Raw genomic sequence first — 16,227 nt, forward strand, 5'->3', positions numbered from 1 at the left:
CTTGAAGGGGGTCTCAGTAGGGTGACCCTCCAACTCTACTCAATAACAAAACTGTAATCTACTGAGATGGTTACGGAACCTGCCCTTCTTTCAGCTGTCCCAGTTTTATCCTCACCTGCTGACTTTCTTTAAATTTCATTGAGTCTGACTCTGCAACTAGACTATAAGCCTCTTCGAGCTATATTCACTTTATCATGTTTCCTTAAGAGGGAAAAGTATTTGAGAAAGTTCTATTTACTTTTTGACCTAGGATTATGAGTTGATTATGTAATTACTCAGAATGTTTAAAGCCTAAAGTTAGATAACAAATTAAAGTTGCCTTTAATTTCTGACACTCTTTAATAGAGTGTCAGAAAAGTTAGAGAAAAGAGTACAGTAAAAATGTGAATATTCAGATTATATTTGAGTTTATTCAGCATGTTATAATGGAGAGCTCATAGACCTAGGGGACTGAGAGGCTGACATGTATACCCTGGCTTGTCTATTGACCTTGTAGCTACATTTAAATCCTGAAAGCCTCAATATTCTCATCAATAGAAAGGGGATATTGAATCTACCTATATCCCAAATTGTTGTTATAATGGAATAAAATAGTTTATGCAAATCACTTAGCAGAGTGCCTGACTCTTGGCAAACGTTAAATAACTCTTAGTTTCTTTATAATTCTTCCTATTTTCCATGCATACACAGTTCAACCAAGACAGACTCTAGCAGAGAACAGTAAATGGCTATCAGTTAACCATTTAGTTGGAATAACTAAGGCTTAAAAATAACTTGCTTCCTCTCAGTCATGGCTCTATCCTCTTTTTTCTTGTATGTCTTTTTAAAAAATATTTCCTACTCTGTAGCATGAGCAGCTGCTGAAAGCACTGAGCTAAGATAGAATCACTCTTTCTTTTCATACACTAAATCTAGAAGACAAAGGGAAGCAAAATACTGAATCTAACCTCCCACTTAAAAAAATTCTCAGAGGCTTACCCTCACAAACAAGCTACAAGGACTTCAAAGTAGGACTCAATCAGTAAGCAGTGATAGCTCAGCAATTAGTTATTATATGAATGTCTCTAACATAGACTTATTTCTAGTCTACATACAACCTCACTTATAGTGAAAACAGATCAGTGAGAAGTTATATCCTGCTTCAAGTGAATCCTCATAGACTATAATTCCTTTATTATTTGCAGCAGATTGTTTTTTCTGCCTGTGGAAAAGCATCCTAATGCAAAAAAAAAAAAAGACATTAAATAATATTTTCAGCATTCGTTTAAGGTCCTATGATGTACAAGATACTTTGCTAGTAACTGTAGGAGATGAAAAGATTCAGACAAATTATAATTTCATGATGATTACAACATCATAACAGATATAATAACTATAAGTAACTTCAGTAGCGACAGGGTTTCACCGAGTGGCCTGGCTGGTCTTGAACCCCTGGCCTCAAGTGACTTGCCCGCTTTGGCCACCCAAAGTGCTGGGATTACAGGTGTGAGCCAACATGCCTGGCCCTCAAGTGACATTTTCTTAAACCAGATCTAATTTATTGGAATGTACTAAGGATATAGAAGAATGATATAATCGTTAGAATTTTTTAATCAACAGATACAAATACCCTGTATTAAAAATGACTGCTGTAAATGATCATAAATAATGCTGAAAAATCTTCAACAGGAGCAGTCAACTCATCAGTAATACATTGATGTAAAAAGTGATCAATCCTGCAGTGTGATCAATTAAAACCATTCATTGCCAAGGACCTTATCGTAACTTACTTTCTTTCGTTAGTACGAGTTATATAACTCTTACTTTACATACATGTTTTTAAAGTAAACTTTTCTAAGCTGGCTTTATTAAAAAGTAACTATAGACTTAGTTTATATCCTAAATAAGTAAACTTTTTTTCTGCTATAAATATTGTATAGTTTGCACTCAGGTTGACTATGCGGTTAGTAATTTTTGTGAGAAAGTGAACACATCTAAAAAGGATACACTTAAAGAGACACACTGTGGATCACTTTTTCCTGGTTTGCATAGGACTGGGGATTAATGATTGACATTAGAAAGTCAAATTTTGTATCACCTGGCAGAAAACACTTCTCCAGTGAATAAGGAAACAAAATGGAAATCTATTTCTGAAATCTGAAACTGCTACAAGTTTGGTGTTCAATGACAAACCAAGATTAGGCGAATAAGTCTTTAAAAACAGTCCCTTTAATATACTGATTTCCTTCCCTTTGGTTAAATACCCAGTAATATGATTGCTGAATCATCTGGTTTTCTATTTTTAGGTTTTGAAGAATCTCCATGCTGTTTTCCATAATGGTTACCAACAGTGTGTAAGAGTTCCCTTTTCTCCACATCCTCACTAGTATTTGCTACTTTTGTCTTTTTGGTAATTGCCATTTTAATGGGGATGAGATAATATCTCATTACATTTGATTTTCATTTCTCTGAGGATTAGCGATATTGAACATTTCTTCATATATTTCTTGGCCACTGTATGTCTCCTTTTGAGAAATGTCTACTCAGAGTTTTAAAATCAAATTATTACATTTTTTCTGTTGAATTGTTTGTGTTTCTTTTATATTCTGGATATTAACTGCTGGTCAGATGAATAGTTTTTGTGTATTTTCTTCAGTCCTACAACTTGTCTCTTTACTCTGCTGATTGTTTCTTTTTTATTTTTATTTTTACTTTAAGTTCTGGGATACACATGCAGAATACGCAGATTTGTTACATAGGTATACATGTGCCATGGTGGTTTGCTGCACCTATCAACCCATCATCTAGGTTTTAAGCCCCGCATGAATTAGGTATTTGTCCTAATACTCTCCCTCCTCTTGCCCTCTACCCCATGACAGGTCCCAGTGTGTGATGTTCCCCTCCCTATGTCCATGTGTTTTCATCAGTCAGCTTCCACTTATGAGTTTCTTTTGCTGTGCAGACACTTTTTCGTTTGATATAATCTCAGTGATCTATGTTTGCTTTCATTATCTGTGCTTTTGAAGTGTTCCATATAAAATCTTTGCCCAGTCCAATGTCCTGAAGTGTTTCAAGGAAAAGAAATTCATATATTGAAGAGATAATCTGCACCCCCATGTTTACTGTGACACTATTTATAATAGCCAAGATATGGAATCATCTGAATGTCCATGAACAGATGAATGGATAAAGAAAATTTGGTAAATAGATGTACATGCACAATTGAATATTATTCAAACATAAAAAGGAATGAAATCTTGTCTTATGGCCTGCTCCCTAGAGCCAAGCTACCATAAAGCTGTTCTTTTACCCCCATCCCAGTTGCTAGTGCATTCTTCCCTCAGGGTCAAGCTGAAGTGGTGCCCTGCCGTCAGGGACCTGGAGCCTTTTAACTGTGAGGACACTCATGATCTGGTGCCACAGCTGAGGCATCAACCCATTTCCCAGGGACCTCAAGCCACTGGCATACTGGAGCAGTAACACCCTTGGGTCAGATTGGGCCAGAGGCTCATATTTGCGGGGTGCAGGCTGCAATAGGTAAGGCAGCAGCCTGCACCCTGCAAATATGAGCCTCTGGCCCAATGAAGCAGCTGTACCTCTAAGCATCATAGCTGATGCCACACCCTGAGCCCAGTGATCTAGAGGCTCTGCTGACCCTTGTAGCTGTACTTTTCTGGGGCTAAACAGACACAGTGCCTTTAGTCCCAGGGAATCAGAGCCTTGGCTGAGCTGTGGTTATGCACCTTCCAGGTCAAAAAGCCCACAGTGCCCTCCATACCTGGAACTGTACTAGATTCCTACAGTCTGAGCTGCCAGGACATCCCACCTCTTCTGGAAGTGGAGGCATCACTGTACTGCTCCCTGTCCCCTGGGGCCTAAATCTTATCAGGAACTTACATCCTTTCTGCTATACCTGGCCTTATAAAGTCTGAGATACTCCTGTGTCCTACCATTTCCAGTTCCAGAGTCACCACCTCATGGTACCTTATGGAGCCCACCTGTGAGTTGTGCCCTGTTTGTTCTGGGTTCTGAATTGCAGCTGTGCCTAACTCTCTGGGGCCTGAGCCTTTGTAGCACTTCTTTTTTTTTTTTTTTTGTTCAGATCCATGCTGGTACCTCCCAGGGTCAGAACCATAGCTACATCCAAGCTCCTGGGATGAAGCATGTGCCTCAGAGAAACAGGCCTCAGCTTAGGGGGAGAATTGCATTCTCTTGTGCTTTGGAGAGCGAGCCTATGGCCTCCAGTTCTGGGAACTGCAGTATTTTGACAAAACCTTTAGCCCAGGAACCCAGTTCCACAGCTCCTCCAAGCACATGTGTCCTATATTCCAGTGCTACTGTATTATATACTGTATTATATTATAGTGCTGCACTATATTCCAGTGCTGCTTGAAAGCCATGTCAGATCCAATTTCAAGGAAAATCCCCAGCTAAGACTCCCCACTATGAGAAAAACAAGAATAAGAGGATCCCTAAAGCCTTTGCCCTTAGTAACCTATGCAGCCACTATTACTGAAACAGATTCCTATAGTATAGGCCATGTAAGTACCTCCAGTCATCACAAACAAACATTGATCACAGCTGATGAAGCTGAATGTAGATTACACCACTGTGTCCACATGGAGAGTTGCTTGCAAGCTGTTCAACCTGTATGTGAAAGTCTCCCCTATGAAAGCTGCTCTGTAAAGTTTAGAAGAAGTGACTGCACTGTTTGATGCACAGACATCAATGCAGGGACACAGGAAACATGAAAAGGCAAGGAAATACGACACCACGAAAGGAACACAGTAATTCTCCAATAACTGACCCCACAGAAACAGAAATTTACAAATTGCCTAAAAAGGCATTCAAAATAATGATCTTAAGTAAATTTAATGAGATACCAGATAATAGAAATAAATGATTTAATGAAATCAGGAAAACAGTGATCTGAATGAGAAATTCAAATAAGAGCTATATAAAAGAACCAGACAGAATTCTTGGAGCTAAATAATTCAGTCGATGAAATAATATATATATATATATGGTGGAGGTTTAACAGCAGACAAGATAAACAAGGAAGAATTTTTGAACTGCAGTATAGGTCTTTTGACGTGACTCAAAGGAAAATTAAAAGAGATAAGAAAAAAGCCTGCAGACCTGATGGCACACCTTTCAGTGAATAAATATTTGATTATTGGAGTCCCCAAAGACATAAGAGAAAGACAAATGAACAGAAAGTCTATTTAATGAAATAATTTCTGAAAATATTCCAAGTCTGGGAAGAGAGATGGACATCCAGATCCATGAAACTCAAGGATTTCCAAAAATATTCAACCCAAAGAGATTCCTTCTGAGGCACATTAAAGCAAAACTGTTGAAAATCAAAGATAAAGGGAGAATTTTAAAAGCAGAGAAAAACATCAAGCCATGTATAAGAGAATCTCTGTTAGACTATCAGCAGATTTCTCAGGAGAAATCTTGCAGTCTAGAAGAGAATGGAATTATATTGTCAAAGTGCTGAAAGTAAAAAAATAAATCTATCAGCCAAGAATAGTATACCTAGCAAAGCTGTCTTTCAGAAATAAAGAAGAAATACTTCTTTGACAGACAAGCATAAGCCAAGAGAATTTATTACAACTAGAGCTGCCTTACTAGAAATGCTTGAGGAAGTTCTTCAAGTAGAAACCAAAGGATGATCATTACTGTCATTAATACATATGAAAATATAAAACTCACTGCTAGAGGCAAATACGTACTCAAATCCTTAGTGTTCCAACACTTTAATGGTGTTGTCTAAGTCATACATATCTCTAGTATGAAGGTTAAAAGTCAAAATCATCAAACATAACTAAAACTGTAATAAGCGTTACAAAGTACACAATATAAAAGGATGTAAATTGGGACATCAAAAATTTAAATAGGATAAAAGTCTCGAGTTTTTGTATGTAACAGGAATAGTAGACTATAAGATGCTTTTATCAGCCTCATAGTGACCACACACACAAAAAAAAACAACAACTGCATCAGATACAGTAATGATTAAGACAAAAGAAACAAAGGTTAGCACTACAGAAAATTATCAAATTATAAAGGTAGATGACAAGAGAGAAATAAAGGAACAAAGAAACTACAAAAGAAGCAGAGAACAAGTAGCAAAATGGCAGTAGCAAGTCCCTACGTATCAGTAACAACCTTGAATGTAAATTGATCACATTCAACCAATCTGTGTAATTTGATTGGATAATTTGCTCCATTTACATTCAACACAGAGTGGCTGAATAGTTAAAAATCAATAGCCAACTATATGCTGCCTAAAAGAGACCCACTCAAGCTTTAAGGATATACACAGGCTGAAAGTGAAGGCATGGAAGAAGATATTAGATGCAAATTGTAATCAAAGAAAGCAGTCATGGCTATACTTATAAAATAGCCTTCAAGGCAAAAAGTAACATATCAGACAAAGAAGATTGTGACTGAACGACATGGATCAGTTTATCAAGATGATCTAATCATTGTAAATGCATACATACACAACATTGGACCACCTAAATACATAAAGCATTAATGAATATGGGGAGAAATAGATAGCAGTACAATAATAGGATGATGCTTCAGTACCCCTCTTTCAACAATGGATATATTAACCAGAGAATTAATTAGCAAGTGCTGGACTTAAATTGCACTTTTGACCAAATGGACTTAGCATACATATACAGACCTTTACATCCAGCAGCAGCAGGAAAATAGACATTTTTTTCCAAAACACATGAAACAATGATAGGTGATAAAACTTTTTCTTTTTAATTATTTCTTATTTATTCAGCATTTATTTATAGTAATATGGACTCGTGTATACTTATTTTATGCTTTGGGTTATAATCCAATGCTACTTAGTTTTTGTTTTCTTCTGTTTTTATTATTATACTTTAAGTTCTAGAGTACATGGGCACAACGTGCAGGTTTGTTACGTATGTATACATGTTCCATGTTGGTGTGCTGCACCCATTAACTCGTCATTTACATTAGGTGTATTTCCTAATGCTATCCCTCCCCCCTCCCCCCACCCTATGACAGGCCCCGGTGTGTGATGTTCCCCTTCCTGTGTCCAAGTGTTCTCATTGTTCAATTCCCACCTATGAGTGAGAACATGCGGTGTTTGGTTTTCTGTTCTTGTGATAGTTTGCTGAGAATGATGGTTTCCAGCTGCATCTATGTCCCTACAAAGGACATGAACTCATCCTTTTTTATGGCTGCATAGAATTCCATGGTGTATATGTGCCACATTTTCTTAATACAGTCTGTCACTGATGGTTCCAAGTCTTTGCTATTGTGAATAGTGCCACAATAAACGTATGTGTGCAAGTGTCTTTACAGCAGCATGATTTATAATCCTTTGGGTATATACCAGTAATGGGATGGCTGGATCAAATGGTATTTCTAGTTCTAGATAAAACATTTCTTTAAAAATTTATGAATATTTAAGTCCTATTGAGTATCATTTGTGACAATAATTGTATGAAACTAGTAATTAGAGAAATCGTGAAAAATTCATAAATTTGTGGAAATTAAATGACATGTTCCTGAACAACCAATGGATCAAAGAAGAAATCAAAAGATAAATTAAAAAAAAATCTTGAGACAAACAACAATGGGAATACAACATACCAAAACTTATGGAGTACAGCAAAAGCAGTTTTAGAGGAAAGTTTGTAGAAATAAACGCCTACATTAGAAAGAAGAAATACCTCAGAAAAAAATAGTCTAACATTAAGCCTCAAGGAACTAGAAACAGAACAAACTAGGGGAAGGAAATAAATAATAAACATCAGAATAGAAATAAATCACATAAAGAATAGATAAGCCATACGAAGAGTAAATAAAACTAAGAGTTTTTCTGAAGAAAAAAGAGTTGTCTAACCAAGAAAAAAGAAAATACTTAAATGAATAAAACCAAAGATGAAAGAGAACAAATTATTGCAGACACTTTACAAATAAAAAGGATAATAAGGGACTATTATGAACAATTAAATGCCAAAAAATTGGATAATCTAGGTGAAAAGAAAAAATCCCTAGAAAAATACAACCTACCAAGATTGTAGGTATCACCTTGATACCTAAGTCAGACAAAGACCTAACAAGAAAAGAAAACTACAGACCAGTTTCCCTGATGAACAGTGATGCAGAAATTCTTAGTAAAATATTAGCAAATCAAATCCAGCAACACATCAAAAAGACTTTGACCGAATGAGATTTATCCCTGGCACGCAAGGCTGGTTGAATGTATGTAAATCAGTCAATATGATACATCACATGAACAGAATAAAAGATATAAACCATGTGACCGTCTCAATTGATGCAGAAAAAGCACTGCCATACTCCAACATCCTTTCTTGATAAATACGCTCAGGAGTTTAGGTATAGAAAGAAAGTTCCTCAACATAAGGGTCTTTTATAAAAAACCCACAGCTAATATTATAATCAGTGGGAAAAAACTGAAAATTTTTCCACTGAGATTTGGTACAAGGCAAGGGATGTCCACTCTCACTACATGTACTCAATATAGTACTGAAAGTACTAACAAGAACAATCAGACAAGAAAACAGTAAGAACAAAGGAAATGAAAAGCCATCGAAGTTAAAAGGAAGAAGTAAAATTATCTCTATTTGCCGATGAAATAATTGTATATGTAAATAAAACCCAGAATTACACAGAGAAACCTCATAGAACTAATAAATGAATATGACAAAGTTGAAGGATACAATATTGACATGCAAAAATCAGCAGCTTTTATATACACAACTGAAAACCCAACCTAACTAAAAAAGACCTTAAGAAAACAATTCTATTTACAATAGCATCAAGAAAAATATATACGGGAACAAATTTAACCAAGGAGGTAAAAGATCACTACACTGAAAACCATAAAGCATTTAATGAAAGAGATTGAAAAGACACAAAAAAATAGAAATGTATCTTGTTTTCATGGATAAGAAGAGTTAATATTATTGAAATATTCATAGTATAGAAAGTCATAAGCAACATTTTCTTAATCCAGTCTGTCATTGATGGACGTTTGGGTTGATTCCAAGTCTTTGCTATTGTGAATAGTGCTGCAATGAACATACGTGTGCATGTGTCTTTATAGCAGCATGATTTATAATCCTTTGGGTATATACCCAGTAAGGGGATGGCTAGGTCATATGGTACTTCTAGTTCTAGATCCTTGAGGAATCGCCATACTGTTTTCCATAATGGTTGAACTAGTTTACAATCCCACCAACAGTGTAAAAGTGCTCCTATTTCTCCACATCCTCTCCAGCACCTGTTGTTTCCTGACTTTTTAATGATTGCCATTCTAACTGGTGTGAGATGGTATCTCATTGTAGTTTTGATGGCCATCTCTGATGACCAGTGATGACAAGCATTTTTTCATGTGGCACATATACACCGTGGAATACTATGCAGCCATAAAAAAGGATGAGTTTGTGTCCTTTGTAGGGACATGGATGCAGCTGGAAACCATCATTCTCAGCAAACAATCGCAAGAACAGAAAACCAAACACTGCATGTTCTCACTCATAGGTGGGAAATGAACAATTAGATCACTTGGACACGGGAAAGGGAACATCACACACCAGGGCCTATAATGGGGAGGAGGGATGGAGGAGGGATTGCATTGGGAGTTATACCGGCTGTAAAGGACGAGTTGATGGGTGCTGACGAGTTGATGGGTGCAGCACACCAACATGGCACAAGTATACATATGTAACAAACCTGCACGTTATGCACATATACCCTAGAACTTAAAGTATAATAATTAAAAAAAATAAATAATAAATAAATAAATAAATAAAAGCAAAATAAAAAAAGAAAGTCATACGAAAATTTAACAAAATCTATATCAAAATTCCAATAGTGTTCTTTACAAAAAAAAGAAACAATTTTAAAACCCATATGAAACTTACAAGATCATGAATTGCCAAAGCAATTCTGAGAAAGAAAAACAAAGTTGGAAGCATTGTATTTCCTGATTTAAAATCATATTACAAATCTGTAGCAATCAAACAGCATGGTACTGCCATGAAAACAAATACATGGACCAGTGGAACAGAATAGAGACCCCAGAAATAAACCTAAATATATACTGTCAACTAATTTTAGACAAGGACTTGAAGACAACGTAATGGAGATAGGATAATTCCTTTAAAAAATGGTGCTGGGAAAACTAGATCTCCATATGCAAAAGAATGACATAGGCCCCTATACCGTACACAAAAAGTCAACCCAAAATAGATAAAAGTGGCTTAAATATGAGACCAAAACCATAAAGCTCCTGGAAAAGTATGTCGGGGAACTGCTTCTGTACATTGACCTTGGTAATGATTGTTTTGGACAGCACCAAAAGCTCAGACCACAAAAAACAAAAATAAAATGAATGAGACTACATCAAACTGAAAAAGCTCCTGTAGAGCAAGGAAAATAGCAAAACAAAATGACAGCCTATGGATTTGAAAAAGATACTTGCAAACTATATATCTGATAAGGGGTTAATGTTTAAAATTTAGATAAAACTGATATCACTCTGTAGTGGAATAAATAATAATTCAATTACATCATGGACAGAAGACATGAATAGACAGTTCTTCAAAGAAGACATAATGGCCAACAGATAGGAAAGGTGCTCAACATAATTAATCATTAGGAAAATGAAAATTGACACCACTATGAGATACCACCTCACACCTCTTAGGATGGCTATTATCAAAAAAATCAAAAGATAACAAATATTGACAAGGGTGTGGAGAAGAGGGATCTCTTGTACTCTGTGGAACTGTTGATTAGTATGGCCATTATAAAAAAAATAAACAGTATGAGGTTTCTAAAAAAATTAAAAATAGAACTACAGTATCATCAAGTAATTCCTCTTCTGGCCATATATACAAAGGGAATGAAATCACCACCTCAAAAAGACATCTGCACTCTCATGTTCACTGCAGCATTATTTACACCAGCCATGATACGGAAATAATCTAGAGTGTCCATAGCTGGATGAATGGATAAATAAATTGTAGCATGTAAATACAATGGGATATTATTTAGCCCTAAAAAGCAAGATCTTGCCTTTTGTTATAACATGGATTGGCCTGGAGACATTATGTCAAGTGAATTAAGCGAGACGTAGAAAGACAAATATTCCATGATCTAACTTATGTGAACTCTAAAATAAATTCACAGAGATAAAAAACAAAGTAGTGGTTATCAGAGTTGGAAGTGAATGTGGGAACTGGGAGATGTAATTTAGAAGATACAAAGTGGTAGATATGTATGATGAATAAGTCTAGAGATCTAACGTGCAGCATAATGACTATAGGCAGTAAAATTGTATACAGGATTCATGCTAAATGTGTAGCTGTTCTTGCCTCAAAAACAAAAATAGTAAGTGACTATATGAGATGGTGGATATGTTAATTTGCTTCACTATAGTTACCTTTTTAACCTCATAATATCATATTATATCCCTTAAATATACAAAACAAAATCTATTTAAAATAAAAATAAAAAATCTCATGAATATTACATGAAGACATGGAAAGGTTTTTTTTTTACTTTTTTTTTTTATCATATGGAACGTCTGTCATTAGTATTGTTTTTTTCTCTTCCATTTTGTTGCTTTAAGTTATGCCTGTTGTCATTTTACTTTGTTGGTTATATAATATGAAACATTAAAATAAGACACAAAAATATAGACATCTGTTACCATCAACATGAATAAAAGGAAGATTGCAAGGGCATATTTAGGGTCAGTGCATTAAAAGGCAATGTGAATCCATGTAACATACAATAACAACAAAGAGAAGATGAATACGCAATAACAAAAGACTGAATTTTAAACGTGCATTTCCTATGAGGCAATTACAAGGGCACAAATAATGCCTCTGAAATTGTGTATGTCCATATTAAGTAAGCTTACATTCTGTGCCAAAAATTAGGGGGATAAAGGAAGAAGAAAAAATCCTGAATCCCAGATGATTTTAACGCTAATTTTTAAAGATATTTAAGATGTTTGCTAGTAAACGGTTTGTTATCTTCCCCATCTCTTTAAATATATAGAGGTTACATAGAGATGTCTATGGATATTCCTTTTATTTTATTTTATATATATTTAAAGCTACATCTAATAGAAGCAGGAGGAAGTAACACTATATCAAAAATTACATTGATCTATGAAAATCCACAAAGTGGATGAAAATAAAAAGGGGCATTATGTGAAGATGAATGAAGAACCAAACAGAGCAAAAAGGAGAGGGAAATGCAAATTGCGTCATTAAAACGTTAGATTTAAATTTTTTAAAAAACCTGAGTTCAACCCATATTTGCTGTTGGTTATCCATATAAATTTGCATTTCAGTAGTCTTACCTTTGTCATTACCATCTGTGAAAAGGGAATGAGAATTACTGATGTATTTTCCTTGCAGGATTGTAACACAGATAAAATAAGGTAATGGATGTAAGAGAACTCTCCCATCTATAACATAGTCTCACACACACGTAAGTAGTTTTGTGGTATATTATCAACATGTAGCATACTTTATATAGCAAGTGATATTTTCCTAAGAGACCTCAAAAGTAGCACAAAGAGAAGATTTAGTACAGAAGATAGCTCTAGAAAGCTTCATTTTGATTTTTAAAATATGAGGTTGGGGAAGGACAAGCTGTATTAAATACTTGTCTTTCTTTCTGGACAACTTTATCTCATGGAATGTAAAAAAAAAAAAAAAGTAAACCAGGCTTAATTTAAGCCAATGAGCAATAACAATTTTGATATGAAAGCACTGGAAACATGAAGAGAAAATGTCCACGTGATCTGAGAAGGAAGACGTACTCTATTTGTAAATATACACTAAATATTTTGGAGGGAAATTGGGAGAAAGTGTAGGCATATAATTATATAGTTTGAGACTCTTAAAGGAACATTACCTTAAGACATTCTTGTAGTCTTTAAAAAGTATGACTAATGAAATGAAATATTTGATGAAGTGGGAAGCATGCCAACTGGATCATATTAACTGAACAGGGAGCACTAACTGAACTCAAAATTTTGAATATACAACAAATAATTTTTTAGTACAATTATATCCCAAATATTTTATCTGGCAACCCTGTCTCTAGAGGGCAACATAACCTTTTTTCCAATGCTTTTCTGGCTTACATTGTACCTTTTTCTGGTAGTGTAAGGATTAAAGAATGAAGAAACTACCCACAAAGCCACAAACTACTGAGATCTGATTTCAGGGACTTTGCCAAAGATTGTTAAATGCTATAACTCATAGAATCACAAAACTGAAAATAACCTTTATACAACTCCTGGGCAGTTCCCTGATTTTAAGAGGAAAATGGAAAAACTTAATTTCTCTGAGATGGAACATAATGAGATATAAAAATATTTGTCACAGATACTGGTTTCTAAGGATGTTTATGGAATCTACTTCCTTACAGTCATTCAGGATCACCTAATGGTAATTCTTACTGTGTATATGGGAGTGGGACGTAGGACTTCTTCAGGTACCTATTCGCTCAGGAAGCCTATTTTTAAGCATTACTGGAGTCCACCTTTAGTACCGTCTCTTCACAGTTTTATAGCACTGTGTTTTTCACCTCATCAATCCCTAAAGTTCCAGTAACTTCATTACAGATAGTTGTGGGGATAATTTAAGCAAGTTCCACATTCCTCTAATTTCCTTTTGCGCAACTTCTCTTATAAAATAACCCATGCATGAGACACTTCACAAATGTGACAGCTGAGTTTTTAAGCTTCTGCTGTAGTTAGAAATTCTTGTGACCAGCCTTTGGAGAACTGATTCAAACTAGGTACCCTTCAAGTATATTGCAGTACTGTCATTGACTCTTTGTTGCTTGAATAACTTATATGAATTGAGAGTAATGTTTCTGGAAGGTGATTATCTGACTTGTAATTAGAGCCATGTATCCCCAAAGCAGCACATTTTTAAAAACCAACTGGAAAATTCTCTATGATCAACGTATCTCCAACATTAGCATTTCTATAAAATCAACATTCACTGGACATTTCATGAAGGAAGTCATAGAAGCTAGCTAAATAAGCAAGTTCTTGCCATATCAAAATAGATCTTCCAGTATGTTTAACACGATTCCCTCATTTATTTCTGTATATTTCCGTTAAGCGATTAGCCTTTCCAATGAAACATGCAGGCAGAACCACAATATAGATCTCACAATCTTTTGTGCTTCTACCTACCCAAAAGGGCCAGGTCTTAGGTAGGAAGTAAAGTCTCTGTTTTGCTTCTTGCCTAAGCACTGGTCCCTTAGAGTGACACTACTTTTTGAATTATTTCGATCACATGAATGGAAATCACCTCAAACTGAAATCTCATTGCAGAGATTTCACCTCAAACTGAAATCTCATTGCCTTCTAAGCTGGTTATCATTTACCAAGGGAAGGGTTATGCTCTACTCTATTGACATATAGTCTACTCTGTCTAGACGCTATTAGGTCTAGGCCTCACTTTCCTGAGAATGAGTTTATCTGTTCTAAGATCTGAAGATCTATACAAATAAGGGATACATTCAGAACTTCTTTTCCCCCCACTATTACCATTTTAATTCAATATTTTCTGGGAGATTTAGAGATTCAAAGAAATGTAATAATGTTAGAAAATGAAATGATTAGGACAAATATTAAAAAGAAGTGATAAAGTATTGGATATTTCTTTTTGCTCATATTTCTATCTCTTCATTTTTTTCCCCTTCCAACTTTTATTTTCGGTTCAGGAGCACATGTGCAAGTTTGTTACATGGGTAAATTGTATGTTGCTGGGATCTAGTTTACAAATTATTTTGTCACCCAGGTAGTGGGCATAACAACCTACAGGTACTGTTTCAGTCCTCACCCTACTCTCACTCTCTCCCCTCAAGTAGGTCCGGGTGTCTGCCATTCCCTTCTTTGTGTCCATGAGTGTTCTCACTTTTTAAGTGGGAACATGTGATGTTTGTTTTTCTGTTCCTGTTTTAATTGCTTGGGATAATGGTCTTTAGCTACATCTGTGTTGTTGCAAAGGACACGATTTTGTTCTTTTTCTTAGCTGCAATGTATTTGTGTATATGTACCACATTTTCTTCATGTAGTCCACTGTCGATGGGCATCTATGTTGATTCCATGTCTTTGCTATTGTAAATAGGACTGTGATAAACATATGTGTGCATATGCCTTTATGGCAGAATAATTTATATTCCTTTTAATATATATCCAGTATTAGGATTATTGGGTTAAATGGTAGGTCTGAGTTCTTTGGGAAATCTTGAAACTGCTTTCCACAGTGGCTGAACTAATTTACATTCCCACCAGGAATATATAAACATTTTATTTTCTCCCTAGGTTTGCCAGAGTCTGTTATTTTTGACTTTTTAATAATAGTCATTCTGACTAGTATGAGATGGTATCTCATTGGAGTTTTGATTTTATTTATTTGATGATTAGTGATGTTGAGAATTTTTCATATGCCTGTTGTCTGCATGTGTGTCTTCTTTTGAGAAGTTTCTCTTCATGCCTTTTGCCCATTTTTAAAATGGAGTTATTTTGCGCTTCTTGAGTTGTTTAAGTCCCTTACAGATTCTGGGCTTAGACCTTTGTGGAGTGCATAGTTTGCAAATGTTTTTGCCCATTCTATGAGTTGTCTGTTTACTCTGTTGATAGTTTCTTTTGCTGTGCAGAAACTCTTTAATTAAGTCCCACTTGTCCATTTTAATTTTTGTTGCAATTGCTCTTTAAGTCTTCATCATGAAATCTTTGCCAGCTCCTATGTTCAGAGTGATATTTCTCAGGTTTTCTTGAAGGTATTTTATAGTTTTAGGTTTTACTTTGAAGTTTTTAATTCATCTTGAATTGATTTTTGTGTATGATGTAAACAAGGAGTCTAATTTCAACCTTCTGCATATGGCTAGCCAGTAATCCCAGCGCCATGTATCGAATAGGGTGCCCTTTCTCCATTGTTTTTTATTGATGATTTCTTGAAGATCAGACGGTGTGTTCTTTTTTTTGTGGTTCTCTAATCTTTGCCATTGGTCTATGTGTCTGTTTTTGTGCCATTTCCATGCTGTTTTGGTGACTGTAGCCTTGTAGTATAAAGTTTGGTAGCGTGTATAGTGTAAAGTTTGGTAGTGTGATGCCTGCAGCTTTGTTCTTTTTGCGCAGAATATCTTTGGCTGTTCTGACTCATTTTTGGTTCCACA

The sequence above is a fragment of the Colobus angolensis genome, unplaced genomic scaffold (assembly GCF_000951035.1).
Source record: "Colobus angolensis palliatus isolate OR3802 unplaced genomic scaffold, Cang.pa_1.0 Scaffold71, whole genome shotgun sequence".
Classification (NCBI taxonomy): domain Eukaryota; kingdom Metazoa; phylum Chordata; class Mammalia; order Primates; family Cercopithecidae; genus Colobus; species Colobus angolensis.